A 15,408-nucleotide genomic window follows, 5' to 3' on the forward strand; every position below is an offset into this window, starting at 1 on the left:
GTGTTCAAGGTTATTGAGTCCCCCACATGGAACTGGCACTTTTTCACTTCTATTTTATCCTTGTGGCCAAAGTCTATACCTTCTGAAGGAAGGAGCTGCACAGTCATGAGGAAAAGACTGTGGATGTAGGAAAAGGTGGTGAATTGGGACCTTTTTACAGTTAATCATCAGTAAAGATGGGCTAAGAAAAAGAGACTTCTTCAAAAAAGATGCTAATCTGTTTTTGACCGTTTTTGTATCTGTTTCTTTCAGGCTGTCATGATTTTTTTCCTTCATAGCTAATATCAGTGCACATGACTATTTATTAATAGTAATAATAGCTAATCAGTATTAACTATATACTATGTGCTAGGCCCATTGTTACTGTACATTCCTTTTCTTATTTAAATTTTATAATTACCCTTCAAAGTAGATATTATCATCATCATCTCTATTTTAGAAAATAATGAGTCTTAGAGAAATAAGTAATTTATTCATGATCAGGATACTGATTAGCAGCAGAGCCAGAATTTGAATCCAAGACAATTGGAGTTCAGAATCTGTTATGCAATATTGCCTTTCTACTCTCTTCCATTAATACTGTTTACTGATTTTTGCATGTGTCAGCCAAAACAAAGAAGGGAAGGAAGAAAAGGAAAAAGAAAGGAAGGAAGGGAGAAAGGATGGGAAGGAGGTAGTAGAGGAGGAAGAGAAGAAGGAGGGAAGGAGGAAGGGAAGGAAGAACACTAATATTTTTACGGTATTTTTACTTAATATAAATGAACAATTTAATACAGATTAAATACAAATAAATTAATTCATGCCTGAAACTATGGTTATGAGACATAGTTATTATATATATATATTTATTGTAAGAAGTAAGTTATAAAATACCTTGGAGTCCATTTTCCACCTGCAGTGTAGCTAAACTTAGACTTTCAGAGCCTATAGTCTAATTGGAAGCCATGCTTCCATAGCAGAACCAATTAACTAACTTTCTATTCAGCTTGTTGCTAAAATGTCAGGACTAAAATACTATTCCTTTAAAGGCATGCTATAATAAATGGGGTCCATTTAAACAAGACACTCTAGGCTGTATTCCTAATTAGAAGAGTGAAATGATTGTTGTCCTCAAAATCATAACATGTTCTCAGAATTTTCTCATTTTATTAGATGTTCTGATGTTTAATATCACCTGATTCACTGAGACTTTTTTTTTGAAAGTTTTTCTAGTATATGAAATAACCTTCACACAGAATAAAAATAATTGGCTTGGATGCATATGAAATATATAAATTGACAGGGTAAATGTTAACCTAGGTCCTTTAGAAACCTCAGAATCATCCTTGGTCTCTTTCTTACTTTTACTTCCATCACTCCCACCTCTGCCCACTCCCTCTGTGCTGATTTCTCAGCATGTGATTGCTAATCTATGTATTAAATCCCTTTCTTTTCCCCTATTTCACATGATCCTTGCCAGTGTTTTGATCCTGACTCATTATCTTTCTTTTAGAATGAGACACAACCTTCTAACAGATTTTCTTGTTATTTAGTGCCTGGACATGGAACTACTGACTGGTTCCAAATTGGGAAAGGAGTACCTCAAGGCTGTGTATTGTCACCCTGCTTATTTATCTTATATGCAGAGTACTTCATGGCAAATAGATGGGGAAACAATGGAAACAGTGACAGACTTTATTTCCTTTGTCTCCATAATCACTGCTGGAATTGGACTTCCCTGGTGGCTCAGACGGTGGGAGACCTGGCTTTGATCTCTGGGTGGGAAGATCCCCTGGAAAAGGGAATAGCTACTCACTTCAGTTTCTGGCCTGGAGAATTCTGTGGACAGAGGATCCTGGCAGGCTACAGTCCATGGGGTCGCAAAGAATCAGGTACAACTGAGTGACTTTCATTTTCCATTTTGAAATCACTGCAGATGGTGACTGCAGCCATGAAATTAAAAGACACTTGGTCCTTGGAAGAAAAGCTATGACAAACCTTGACAGTGTATTAAAAATTGGAGACATTACTTTGCTGACAAAGGTCCGTATAGTCAAAGCTGTGGTTTTTCCAGTAGTCATGTATAGATGTGACAATTGGACCATAAAGTGGGCTGAGCACCAAAGAACTGATGCTTTTGAACTGTGGTGTTGGAGAAGACTCTTAAGAGTCCCTTGGACTGCAAGGTGATCGAATCAGTCAATCCTAAAGGAAATCAGTCCTGAATATTCATTGGAAGGACTTATGCTGAAGCTGAAGCTCCAATACTTGGCCACCTAATATGAAGAGCTGACTCATTGGAAAAGACCCTGTTGCTGGGTAAGATTGAAGGCAGGAGGAGATGGGGATGACAGAGGATGAGATGGTTGAATGGCATCACCGACTCAGTTGATATGAGTTGCGCAAGCTCCAGAAGATAGTGAAGGACAAGGAAGTCTGGCTTGCTGCAGTCCATGGGGTGGCAGAGAACTGGACATGACTGAGCGACTGAACAACAACAAAGGTTAAATATGAAGCAACATGGAATTTGTTAAACAAATACTCCTACAAAAATACAATGAACAACCATTCAGACTTATGCTTAGACTATTTAATGGCATGGGGGAAATAATCATAACATTATGAATGTAATAGAACAAATTCAAGAACTTTAAACAACTGTGTTTTTGTAAAACTTCACTTATATAAGTACAAGATGTTGAATCCTGGAAGCCACAAACATTTTCTTAGCATTTATCTTTGAGGGTGAGATTATTAAGCATATTTATTTTCCTCTTTGTGTTTTACTATTTTAAAATAGTTTTAATGTTTACTTTTGCAATCAAAAGAAAGCATGTCCATTTTACTAAAGTTTTGACTGATATTTTATATTTGCTCTTATTAATGAATAGGAAAACTTTTCTTCTAATTTGTGCTTATCTAGGGATGATTTTTATGGAGGAGTGTATTATTTTAAAATATATATGTGTATGTTACTACTGATTATGTATACATTGAAGTACAAGCATTAACACACAGCATTTATTTACATAGTAGCATTAGGATGGAAGTTCTCCACAGAGGACACCAAGGAGATCATGAGGAAAGAAATGTTACAAAGCAAGTTCTAATCAGGCTGCTGAGGGCTTCTTAGCTAACCTCACATGTCTCCCATCAATATCTGAAAAATCGATCTTACTCTCAGATTTCTTCCCAGTCTTCAAGTTAAGACTAGCTTTAAACTGGATGAGTTTGGAGGTTTTAGGGGATTACCTTATCAGGATACATTTATCCAAGTGGTGATATCTGAAAGTTTACAGAAGTATGCCAGTAAATTTACAATTGTAAAACTCAGTAGAAATACTTGATATTTATTAACTTCATGAAAGAGAGGTTCTTTAATCACTGTGTTTATGCTGTTAATATATACACACAGGGAAAGTTTCCAGGACAATTCCAGTCATTCCCAGTACTTTGCATGCAGCAGCATCTTCCATGCCTCCAGGGAAGTTGTATGATTTTATCAGGTTATAATTGTAGTTTCATCTATAGATGTATCAGGCCTTAAAACAAGCTCCAGTCTGATCTTGCAGGGGTGCACACTCGTAGCATTGCTTTGGTGGCTCACAATTTGAGACTTGGAGGCAGCAAGAGAGAGCACTGCTGCTGGGCATGCTGCTCAGCACTATTGACTTTTCAAGAGACAATTAAAGTTTTTAGATAGGTATCGGATATGCAAAGTCATGGAAGCTGTAGCTATTAATGATGCCTTGATATTAAAATATTTTCAAATAGATTTGAGAGTCAAGCCTGCATTTCTTTGAAAGTCTATCTGATTTAAATTACTCTTTTGAGCAAGATTTTTTAAAAATAGTGAAATTGAATTAACAGAAGCAAACTTTTAAGCAAATTAAACCCACATATAATTGAACTCATGTTCACTATCATCATTGAAGTCAAAATTGTAATGGTTCGATGCACGATACTGGATGCTTGGGGCTGGTGCACTGGGACGACCCAGAGGGAGGGTATGGGGAGGGAGGAGGGAGGAGGGTTCAGGATGGGGACCACGGGTATACCTGTGGCGGATTCATTTCGATGTTTGGCAAAACTAATACAATACTGTAAAGTTTAAAAATAAAATAAAATAAAAAAAAAGAAATTGTAAATTGTTGCTTTTCTTAAGTAACTGTATTAATTTCTAGTATCATCTCCTCATCCCTGGTTAGCTTGCCACAACAAAGCAATCATGCATACAGTTATGCTAAACACAGAGAATATTGGGTTGGTTCACTTCATTTTTTAAAAAATTTCAAGTGCTAAAACATAAGAAAATAAAATATGTTATATTCTAAATATATCAAGGAATATAGTCTAGTTTTTCTGTAATTTTTTATTTTGAAACTCATCATTAAACTCATTAGATAGGAAAATAATTATGGGTATTTAGTTTAAAAACAGATTTGGGCTTCCCAGGTTGTACAGTGATAAAGAACCTACCTGACAGTGCAGGAGATGCAGGAGACACAGGTTCGATCCCATGGAGGAACAATGACAACCCACTCTAATTTCTTTCTGGGAAAATCCCATGGACAGAGAAGCCTAGTGGGCTACAGTCTGTGGGGTTGCAAAGAGTTGGACACGATTGAAGTGACTTAGCATGCATGAAAAACAGATTTTACAATAAAAATTTTTTTAAATATAGACCTGTAAAAATTATAATGAACTTGTGTGTGTGTGTGTTTTCAGTCATGTCCAACACGTTGCCATTTCCAGGGTATCTTCCTGACCCAGGGATCAAACCCATGTCTCCTGTATTGGCAGGCAGATTCTTTGCCACCTGTGAAGCCCTGTGATAGCCCTCTTGATAATCTGATCCATCAAACCCTAACACTATGCAATTTAAATCAGTGCTTACTGTTTCAGTATTAGAAAACTAATCAAAAGAAAACAACATCAATTCTTATGCAGACCACAAGGTGAGATTTGGCAATCTTTCCAAAACTTCTCAAGACTGGCTATTCTATTGCTTATAAAAGGAATCTTGAACTTCCAGTTTCCTCTGTCTCTGGATGAGTGGCTATTTAATGGAATTAAAAATTGTGGAGGATTCTAATCAAATAATATGAATTGCTAAGAATTTTAAAATGGGAATGAAAAGTCTTATCATATTCATTTTCCTTTTTATTATATTAGTCTTTAATACTTAGCATCCTCCTAGCAACAAGAACAAATATCTTGTTGAATCAACATCTAGTAGTTCAGTTCAGTTCAGTCGCTCAGTTTTGTCTGACTCTTTGTGACCCTACGAATTGCAGCACGCCAGGCCTCCCTGTCCATCACCAACTCCTGGAGTTCACTCAAACTCATGTCCATTGAGTCGGTGATGTCATCCAGCCATCTCATCCTCTGTTGTCCCCTTTTCCTCCTGCCCCCAATACCTCCCAGCATCAGAGTCTTTTCCAATGAGTCAACTCTTCATATGAGGTGGCCAAAGTACTGGAGTTTCAGCTTTAGCATCATTCCTTCCAAAGACCACCCAGGACTGATCTCCTTTAGAATGGACTGGTTGGACCTCCTTGCAGCCCAAGGGACTCTCAAGAGTCTTCTCCAACACCACAGTTCAAAAGCATCAATTCTTCGGTGCCCAGCTTTCTTTACAGTCCAACTCTCACATCCATACATGACCACTGGAAAAACCATAGCCTTGACTAGACGGACCTTTGTGGGCAAAGTAATGTCTCTGCTTTTCAATATGCCATCTAGGTTGGTCATAACTTTCATTCCAAGGAGTAAGCGTCTTTTAATTTCATGGCACAATCACCATCTACAGTGATTTTGGAGCCCCCAAAAATAAAGTCTGCCACTGTTCCCACTGTTTTCCCATCTATTTCCCATGAAGTGATGGGACCGGATGCCATGATCTTCGTTTTCTGAATGTTGAGCTTTAAGCCAACTTTTTCACTCTCCTCTTTCACTCTCATCAAGAGGCTTTTTAGTTCCTCCTCACTTTCTGCCATAAGGGTGGTGTCATCTGCATATCTGAGGTTATTGGTATTTCTCCCGGCTATCTTGATTCCAGCTTGTGCTTCTTCCAGCCCAGCGTTTCTCATGATGTATTCTGCATATAAGTTAAATAAGCAGGGTGACAGTATACAGCCTTGACGTACTCCTTTTCCTATTTGGAACCAGTCTGTTGTTCCATGTTCAGTTCTAACTGTTGCTTCCTGACCTGCATATAGGTTTCTCAAGAGGCAGATCAGGTGGTCTGGTATTCCCATCTCTTTCAGAATTTTCCACAGTTTATTGTGATCCACACAGTTGAAGGCTTTGGCATAGTCAATAAAGCAGAAATAGATGTTTTTCTGGAACTCTCTTGCTTTTTCCATGATCCAGCAGATGTTAGCAATTTGATCTCTGGTTCCTCTGCCTTTTCTAAAACCAGCTTGAGCGTCTGGAAGTTCACGGTTCACGTATTACTGAAGCCTGGCTTGGAGAATTTTGAGCATTACTTTACTAGCATGTGAGATGAGAGCGATTGTGCGGTAGTTTGAGCATTCTTTGGCATTTCCTTTCTTTGGAATTGGAATGAAAACTGAACTTTTCCAGTCCTGTGGCCAATGCTGAGTTTTCCAAATTTGCTGGCATATTGAGTGCAGCACTTTCACAGCATCATCTTTCATGTTTGAAATAGCTCAACTGGAATTCCATCACCTCCACTAGCTTTGTTCGTAGTGATGCTTTCTAAGGCCCACTTGACTTCACATTCCAGGATGTCTGGCTCTAGGTGAGTGATCACACCATCGTGATTATCTTGGGCTTGAAGATCTTTTTTGTACAGTTCTGTGTATTCTTGCCACCTCTTCTTAATATCTTCTGCTTCTGTTAGGTCCACACCATTTCTGTCCTTTATTGAGCCCATCTTTGCAGGAAATGTTCCCTTGTTATCTCTAATTTTCCTGAAGAGATCTCTGGTCTTTCCCATTCTGTTGTTTTCCTCTATTTCTTTGCATTGATTGCTGAGGAAGGGTTTCTTATCTCTTCTTGTTATTCTTTGGAACTCTGCATTCAAATGCTTATATCTTTCCTTTTCTCCTTTGCTTTTCTTTCTTTCTTTTTTTTTTAAATTTTATTTTATTTTTAAAATTTACATAATTGTATTAGTTTTGCCAAATATCAAAATGAATCCGCCACAGGTATACATGTGTTCCCCATCCTGTACCCTCCTCCCTCCTCCCTCCCCATACCCTCCCTCTGGGTCGTCCCAGTGCACCAGCCCCAAGCATCCAGTATCATGCATCGAACCTGGACTGGCAACTCATTTCATACATGATATTTTACATGTTTCAATGCCATTCTCCCAAATCTTCCCACCCTCTCCCTCTCCCACAGAGTCCATAAGACTGTTCTATACATCAGTGTCTCTTTTGCTGTCTTGTACACAGGGTTATTGTTACCATCTTTCTAAATTCCATATATATGCGTTAGTATACTGTATTGGTGTTTTTCTTTCTGGCTTACTTCACTCTGTATAATAGGCTCCAGTTTCATCCACCTCATTAGAACTGATTCAAATGTATTCTTTTTAATGGCTGAGTAATACTCCATTGTGTATATGTACCACGGCTTTCTTAGCCATTCATCTGCTGATGGACATCTAGGTTGCTTCCATGTCCTGGCTATTATAAACAGTGCTGCGATGAACATTGGGGTACACGTGTCTCTTTCCCTTCTGGTTTCCTCAGTGTGTATGCCCAGCAGTGGGATTGCTGGATCATAAGGCAGTTCTATTTCCAGTTTTTTAAGGAATCTCCACACTGTTCTCCATAGTGGCTGTACTAGTTTGCATTCCCACCAACAGTGTAAGAGGGTTCCCTTTTCTCCACACCCTCTCCAGCATTTACTTGTAGACTTTTGGATCTCAGCCATTCTGACTGGTGTGAAATGGTACCTCATAGTGGTTTTGATTTGCATTTCTCTGATAATGAGTGATGTTGAGCATCTTTTCATGTGTTTGTTAGTCATCTGTATGTCTTCTTTGGCAAAATGTCTATTTAGTTCTTTGGCCCATTTTTTGATTGGGTCATTTATTTTTCTGGAGTTGAGCTGTAGGAGTTGCTTGTATATTCTCGAGATTAGTTGTTTGTCAGTTGCTTCATTTGCTATTATCTTCTCCCATTCTGAAGGCTGTCTTTTCACCTTGCTAATAGTTTCCTTTGTTGTGCAGAAGCTTTTAAGGTTAATTAGGTCCCATTTCTTTATTTTTGCTTTTATTTCCAATATTCTGAGAGGTGGGTCATAGAGGATCCTGCTGTGCTCTTCTTTTCACAGCTATTTGTAAGGCCTCCCTAGACAGCCATTTTGCTTTTTTGCATTTCTTTTCCATTGGGATGTCTTGATCCCTGTCTCCTGTACAACATCTAATAGAGTGGACCTTAAAAAGTTCTCTAAAGCAGGGAGCCCTCTCTGTCATTTCAGAGTTCTCTCCACCGGATTAAACGGTCAGTGTTCTCCTTTACTGCTCATGCTTGCTGCACAGAGCTCTCAGCTCAGGTCACATTTCAATATGCTTTAAAAGGCACAGTCCTACTCTTTCACCTGTCTTTCAATTAAAATTTAATCTAATGAGCTAGCCATATCTATAGGACCTAATAAATTGCCCATATAAAAAGGAAAAACCTAGATAATATTTCTCATTTTATCTGGGAACAATTGGGCAAAATTCTTATTTCATTTATATAATAATCAATGATTATAACTTTGGAAATCTCAATTCAAGTGGTAGACCAAGAGCAAAGATATTTTCATACATTTGTTCACTGAACACATATATGCATGTATAAGATATACATATATAGATTTTGTACCTATTGGATGTTAGGCATGTTGTTACACACTGTTTCTGTGTAAAAACACACTACTGCCTGTAGGAAGCTCATTTTTGGGGGTGAGAGAGGAATCCATTAAATAATATAATAATGAATATATAATATGCAGCTGCAATAAGTGCAATAAAGGGAAGCTTAGTGGCCCTATGAAAGGAGAGTAAACTTAATTAGGGGCTATGATGCCCAAACTGACTGAGAAAAAGAATATATAGATGTTAATTAGACAAAGAGGCAGGGTGAATATGCTTTAGGCACAGGCAACAGAAAGGGCAAAGCTTCCTTGAGGATTATATGTCTTCACAAGTCACCTCCACTTCCTGCTTTCTGAGAGCTGAAGGCAGGGACTAGTGATGGTCCCTTCCCTTTACATCACAGGGCGCAAGCTCTCAGCTTGGTCCCTGAGCTTTGCTATAAGACTGAGGGCCATGATAGATATAACAAAATAAAGCAATCAAACAAAATCAGCCAAATTATTTATTAAGTAAAGAAATAAAAATGCAACTGGCTAGTTTCTTTAGGTAAAGATCTTAAAAATTTAAATCCCTGTAATATGATGCTGATTATTTCTAATGATTTAACAATAAACCAGTTACATGTTGCACTATAAAAGACTTAAACTTCTGAAGCAAAGATCCATTTAACCTATATGGAATTTAGATTTTTATCAATATTTATCATGATTAGTATACACTTTGGATGCTTAATATTGTTTTGACATTTTCACATATCAATTTCTCTGAATAAACAAACACATTTTGTATAGAGAGCATAAACAAAAGTTATAGGTTTCATGGCCACAGTAATTAATTCTCTGGCAATGTAGTTTGCTTTATCTGTCAAATATAATAACTTTTCTCTTCTGAAATGCTGTTACAATCCATCCAAATAGTAGATCTTTATAGTAGTTATTCTTTCCTGTCGCATCCGCAGTACAGCTCTGTGTCACAATGGCAGTAAGATTCCCCCAGAGTCCAGTAAGGAAATAATGTACTTTAGAGTTTGCAGAATGGGTAGGTTTTGGAAAAGAGGAATCAGTACTGATTTTTTAGGCAAGTTAAGGAGGATAAGGGAAAGGAATGAAAAATAATGTATCTACTGTGGGAATCACTCTGGTGGACAGGTAGATGAACATATATGGATATATATAGACACACACACTATATATATATAGCTTTATATATGTATATAATTATAGTGAGAAATAACATAGAAGATTGATACTACCTATGCTCTCACTACTTAAGATGAACTCATTATCAAGGTCTAAAGATAAATCTGATAACTACAGATTTTTGTACCCCAATATATAGTATTTCTCTAAGAACATGATAATATCTGTTCCTTTTAGGAGAATCCTCATACCCGACTAGGTGTATAGTTTAGTTGTGTGGTCCTAATAAGATAGTCACATAACAGTCCAGATCAAACAATGTTTTACAATTTTTTATCTAGTTTTTTTTAGCTTTATTGCAATATAATTGACATACACTACTGTATAAGTGAAAGGTGTACAGCATAATGGCTTGATTTATGTAATATCATGAAATGATTACCAGAATAAGTGTGGTGAATATTCATCATTTTATATAGACACAACATTAAAGAATTGTAAAAAAAGTATTTTCTCCTTGTGATGAGCACTGTTAGGATTTACTCTCTTAACGACTTTCATATATAACATATAACAATGTTAATTTTGTTAATCATGTACATTATATCCTTAGTACTTACCTATCTTATAGCTGGAAGTTTGTATCTTTTGACTGCCTTCATCTAATTCTCCCTGCCAAAATATATTCTTCCATTCAGTAGGTGGTTTTTTCATTTTGATGATAGTTTCCTTCACTGTGCAAAAGCCTTTTGTTTGATATAGTTCCATTTATTTATTTTGCTTTGTTTCCCTTGCATGAGGAGACATATCCAAAAAAATATTGCTGAGACCAATGTCAAAGACTATATTACTTACGTTTTCTTCTAGAAGTTTTATGGTTTCGAGTGTGACATTTTTTTAATCCATTTTGAATCTATTTTTGTACACAATATGAGGAAGTAGTTTAATTTTGGGCTTCCCAGGTGGCACTAGTGGTAAAGAACCCCCCTGCCAGTGCAGGAGATGTGGGTTCAATCCCTGGGTCAGGAAGATGCCCTGGAAGAGGGCACAGTAACCTATTCCAGTACTCTTGTCAGGAGAATCCCGTTGACAGAGGATCCTGGCAGGCTGCAGTCCTTAGGGTCACAAAGAGTCAGACATGACTGAAGTGACTTAACATGCAGTCCAGTTTTATTCTTTTGCCTATAGCTGGCAAAAGTTTTCCCAACACCATTTGCTAAAGAGATTATCTTCCCCTTATTGTATATCTTTGCCTCCTTTGCCCTAGGTTTATTGCCCATGCAAATATGGGTTTATTTCTGGGCTCTCTATTCTATTCAGTTGATCTATGTGTCTTTTTTGTGCCAGTACCATATTGTTTTGATTACAGTAGCTTTATAGTATAGTTTGCAAGCAGGGAATGTGATGCCTCTAGCTTTGTTTTTCTCTCAAGATTGTTTTAGCTATGCAGGGTCTTTTTCATTTCCATACAAATTTTAGAATTATTCTAGTGCTATGAAAAACACCGCTGGTATTTTGACCAATATTACATGAAATTTGTAGATTGCCTTGGATAGTATGGTCATTTTAACAATATTAATCCTTCCAACTCATGAGTATGGTATATCTTTCCATTTGTTTGTGTCATCTTCAATTTCTTTCATTAGCATCTTGTAACAGGTACAAGTCTTTAACCTCCTTAGTTAAAATTATTCCTAGATATTTTATTTTTCCTGCACATATATAAAAGGGATTGTTTTCTGAGTTACTCTTTCTAATAGTTTGTTGTCTGGTCAAACAGCTTTAAAGAACACCATGTATGTTAATCACATCCAAGGCCAGATGGGGGTTGACAAGCTCAGTTCAATTCTTTTTGATGTCTACTCATTAAGAGTTAAAAAAAATCTTAGGATTAGAGTAAATTGTTTTTGGCAGTGAGTCATGAATTTAGATGTCTTTAGAGGCTTGACAAATAATATAAAGTGTAGAAGTAGTACAGAGCAGTAGTTGTCAAAATGCAGACCTGAGACCAGTGGCATTAGCAACACAAGGGAAATTTTAAATAATGCATATTATATGGCCCCACTGAAGATGCAATTCAGAGACTTGGGATGAGACCATCAATATGTGTTTTAACAAGCTCTACAGGTGATTATAATTTATGCTCAAATTTGTGAACAACCAGTGTAGAATAATGGGAAATTATGGACTTCAGTAAACTAGAGTATGTCCTAAAGCATTCAAATTCAATGTCAACAAACTGAGCTGACCAAAACAAAACATAAACATCACATGTGAGGGAAGAATTTAACCCATGGTAAGTCAGTTTATGTCTTCAGATTCAGAGGAATTTTGACACTTTCATTTCTAGAATGCTCAAAATTTTAATTGGTCATAATTGAGCTATTTAGAAAACATTTCTCTGTGGTTATCCATTTTGCTGTCCCTGACTGTATATCCTCTAAACAGCAGTCTTAACCATCGAAAGCATTTAGAGTCAATGGGACCTTCTCATAAAAGGAGAATGGTGGACCATGGTGCACCAGATACATCTTTCTAGAATACAGAAATCTGTCTCCATTGGTTTTCTTTCTTTCTTTTTTTTTTTTTACTTTACAATATTGTATTGGTTTTGCCATACATCTTTTTGAACTGAAAATATGTTAAGCTCACAAAAGGCTTTCTGAACATCTAATCCAGTCTGTTAATTTTGTAGATAACAAAATAAGGCTGAGAGGCTGAGCAATGTGCTGAAGATCAAACAGTGAATAAATTTAGTAGTGGTTATGAGAATGAGTCAAGTGCATGCATACCACATATTTAAAAAGATGTATTCTTTTTGGAATAAATACTCATATTTATAAATTCCAAATAATATGTAGGAGACAAAAAATTTTAAGGCTTTATCTGTGAAATTATAATCAAGGTCAGTGTGAAAATGATTCAATATTCACTTCATGATGATTTCTAAGGATTCTTATTTTAATTAATACATTTAAATAATTGTAGCATGCAATACAACAAAATAACTCAATTTTATTTACTCTGATTTTTTTTTTTCATGGACCAGAGGCAAGAGTGTCATATATACTTGGAACTCCATTCACTAAGTGAAAGATTTATAGGAGAAAGGTTCTTGTTTGCCAAGTTCCTATTGTATCCTACCTTCTAGAATTCTTGGCACAGTTTCAGTACTCAATAAATATTTGTTGAATAGATGAAAGTGAAGACAAGTTATTTAATTTTCCTGCCTATTCATATCCCTTTTTCTTAAATACTCCCATAGCTGTAACTGTGTACAGTGGTACCTGTATTGACTGCCACCCTTTCACCATGGCTAATGGGATGTGTAACTGATGGGTCCAGGGTAAATTTGTCCAAGTATTTCTTTGCCCTAGAAATATAGATTGGGGACATGGAGATAAAACATGGAGACTTCACGAAACTGTGTTCACCATTTGATCTGGGTGATACTATGTGGGCTATTTTCTGTAAACTTTTTCAATGGGTAAGTAATGATTATCCACTATTTACTATCTCATAGGTGAGAGGAATGCTTCAGTCAATAAAGCATGCTTTAATGCTTACACTTATGGGGATGTGTAGATTATTAAAATAATTACATAAATAATAGTTATGAACTTAGTGTTAAGGAGAAAAACAAAGCAGGGCAAAATGACAGATAACAAGTGAAAGTGAAAGTCGCTCAGTCCTGTCCAATTCTTTGTAACCCCATGGCCTATAGCCTGCCAGGCTTCTCTGTCCATGGGGATTCTCCAGGCCAGAATAGTAGAAAGGTTAGCTGTTCCCTTCGCCAGGGGATCTTCCTAACCCAGGGATCCAACCCAGGTCTCCCACAATACAAGCAGGTTCTTTACCAGTTGAACCACCAGGGAAACCCGATATATAGCAGACAGAGGTATTATTTTACATAGGATAGTACTAGACTAACTCTCTGAGTTGATTACATTTGAAAAGAGACCTGTATAATGTGAGGAAAAAATTATATGGATCACTTGGAGAATAATGATCCAGGCAAAGAAAACAGCAAGCATAAAAGCTCAAAAGCAAGAGTTTGGCTAGAGTACAGTGAGTGAGGTAGGTGATGATAGGAGATGTGACTGGAAATACAGTTACAAGCCAAATTCTTTGGAATTGGAGGGCCAAAGTAAGGACAGAATTTTTTCAAATGGTGCTGTTACACCTTTTAAACAGTTTTAAGAAAGAGAGTGATATATATAGATAGATATAGATATATAGATCTCTCTCTCTCTCTCTCTCTCTATATATATATATATAGTCAGAATAACATTATGGGTGACAAAGTGTGGAGACTGAGAAACAAATTAAAGTGTTATACTGGTCAAGGAGTAAGGTAGTAGTGGTGGGTGTGCTGATGCTTAGATTCAAGATATGTATATATGTATATATATATATATATAAAATTTTTATGTATGTATTTATTGGCTGTGCTGGGTCTTCATTGCTGTGCAGGCTTATCTCTAGTTGGCAGCGAGTGATGGCTACTCTCTAGTTGCATTGTACGGGCTTCTTATTGCAGTGGCTTCTCTTGTTGTGGGGCATGGGCTCCAGGGCATGTGGCCTTCATTAGTTGCGGCTCCAGCGTTCTAGAGTACATGCTCAGTAGTTGTGGCCTGCAGGCTTAGTTACCTCGCAACATTTGGGATCTTCCCAGACCAAGGATCAGACCTATGTCTCCTGCATTGGCAAGCAGATTCTTTACCACTGAGCCACCAGGGAAGCCCCAGATTCAAGATATATTTTGAAAGTAGAGCTGAGAGGATTTGCTGTTGGTGTGGATGTGTGTGCTTAGTCATTCAGTTACGACCGACTCTCTGTGACCTCATGGACTAGAGTCGCCAGGCTCCTCTGTCTATGGAGATTCTCCAGGCAAGAATACTAGAGTGGGTTGCTATGCCCTCCTCCAGGGGATCTTCCCAACCCAGGGATCAAACCCAGGTCTCCCACATTGCAGACAGATTCTTTACCATCTGAGCCACCAGGGAAGCCCATGAATATTGGAGTGGCTAGCCTATCCCTTCTCCAGGGGATCTTCCTGACCCCAAAATTGAACCAGGGTTTTCTGCATTACAGGCAGATTCTTTATCAGCTGAGCTACCAGGGAAGCCTGCATGTGAGGTGTTGTATATCTTTGATATATAATTCAAAATTTCTGTCACCTTGTAGTGGGTTTATCGGGTGCATCCATTGGGTGAATCCACTAGATGAATGTGGTGTTGATTATGGAAAGTTAACACTTGGGGAGAAGCATGCTAGTTTGGGGTTAAAGTGGCAGCAGAATGAAGGGTCTGGTTTGGGGTACGTTAAATACAGGATGCCTATTTGATGTGGAAGTCAGTACATTGAATAGATACTAATATATGTGTCTAGAGTTCAGATTAACTAGGGCAGTTTTATTGGATTAGGGAGGACAAAAAGACATATGGGTTC

The 15,408-nt window shown here is 37.4% G+C and overlaps 1 pseudogene; it reads right to left on the reverse strand.

Moving 5' to 3' along the window:
• LOC129658365 (motile sperm domain-containing protein 1-like) overlaps window positions 1-13,271 on the reverse strand; it is a 34,215-nt pseudogene extending 20,944 nt beyond the window's left edge.
• Window positions 13,272-15,408: the final 2,137 nt, after the last annotated feature.

The sequence above is a fragment of the Bubalus kerabau genome, chromosome 8 (assembly GCF_029407905.1).
Source record: "Bubalus kerabau isolate K-KA32 ecotype Philippines breed swamp buffalo chromosome 8, PCC_UOA_SB_1v2, whole genome shotgun sequence".
In the NCBI taxonomy this organism is placed as follows: Eukaryota; Metazoa; Chordata; class Mammalia; order Artiodactyla; family Bovidae; genus Bubalus; species Bubalus kerabau.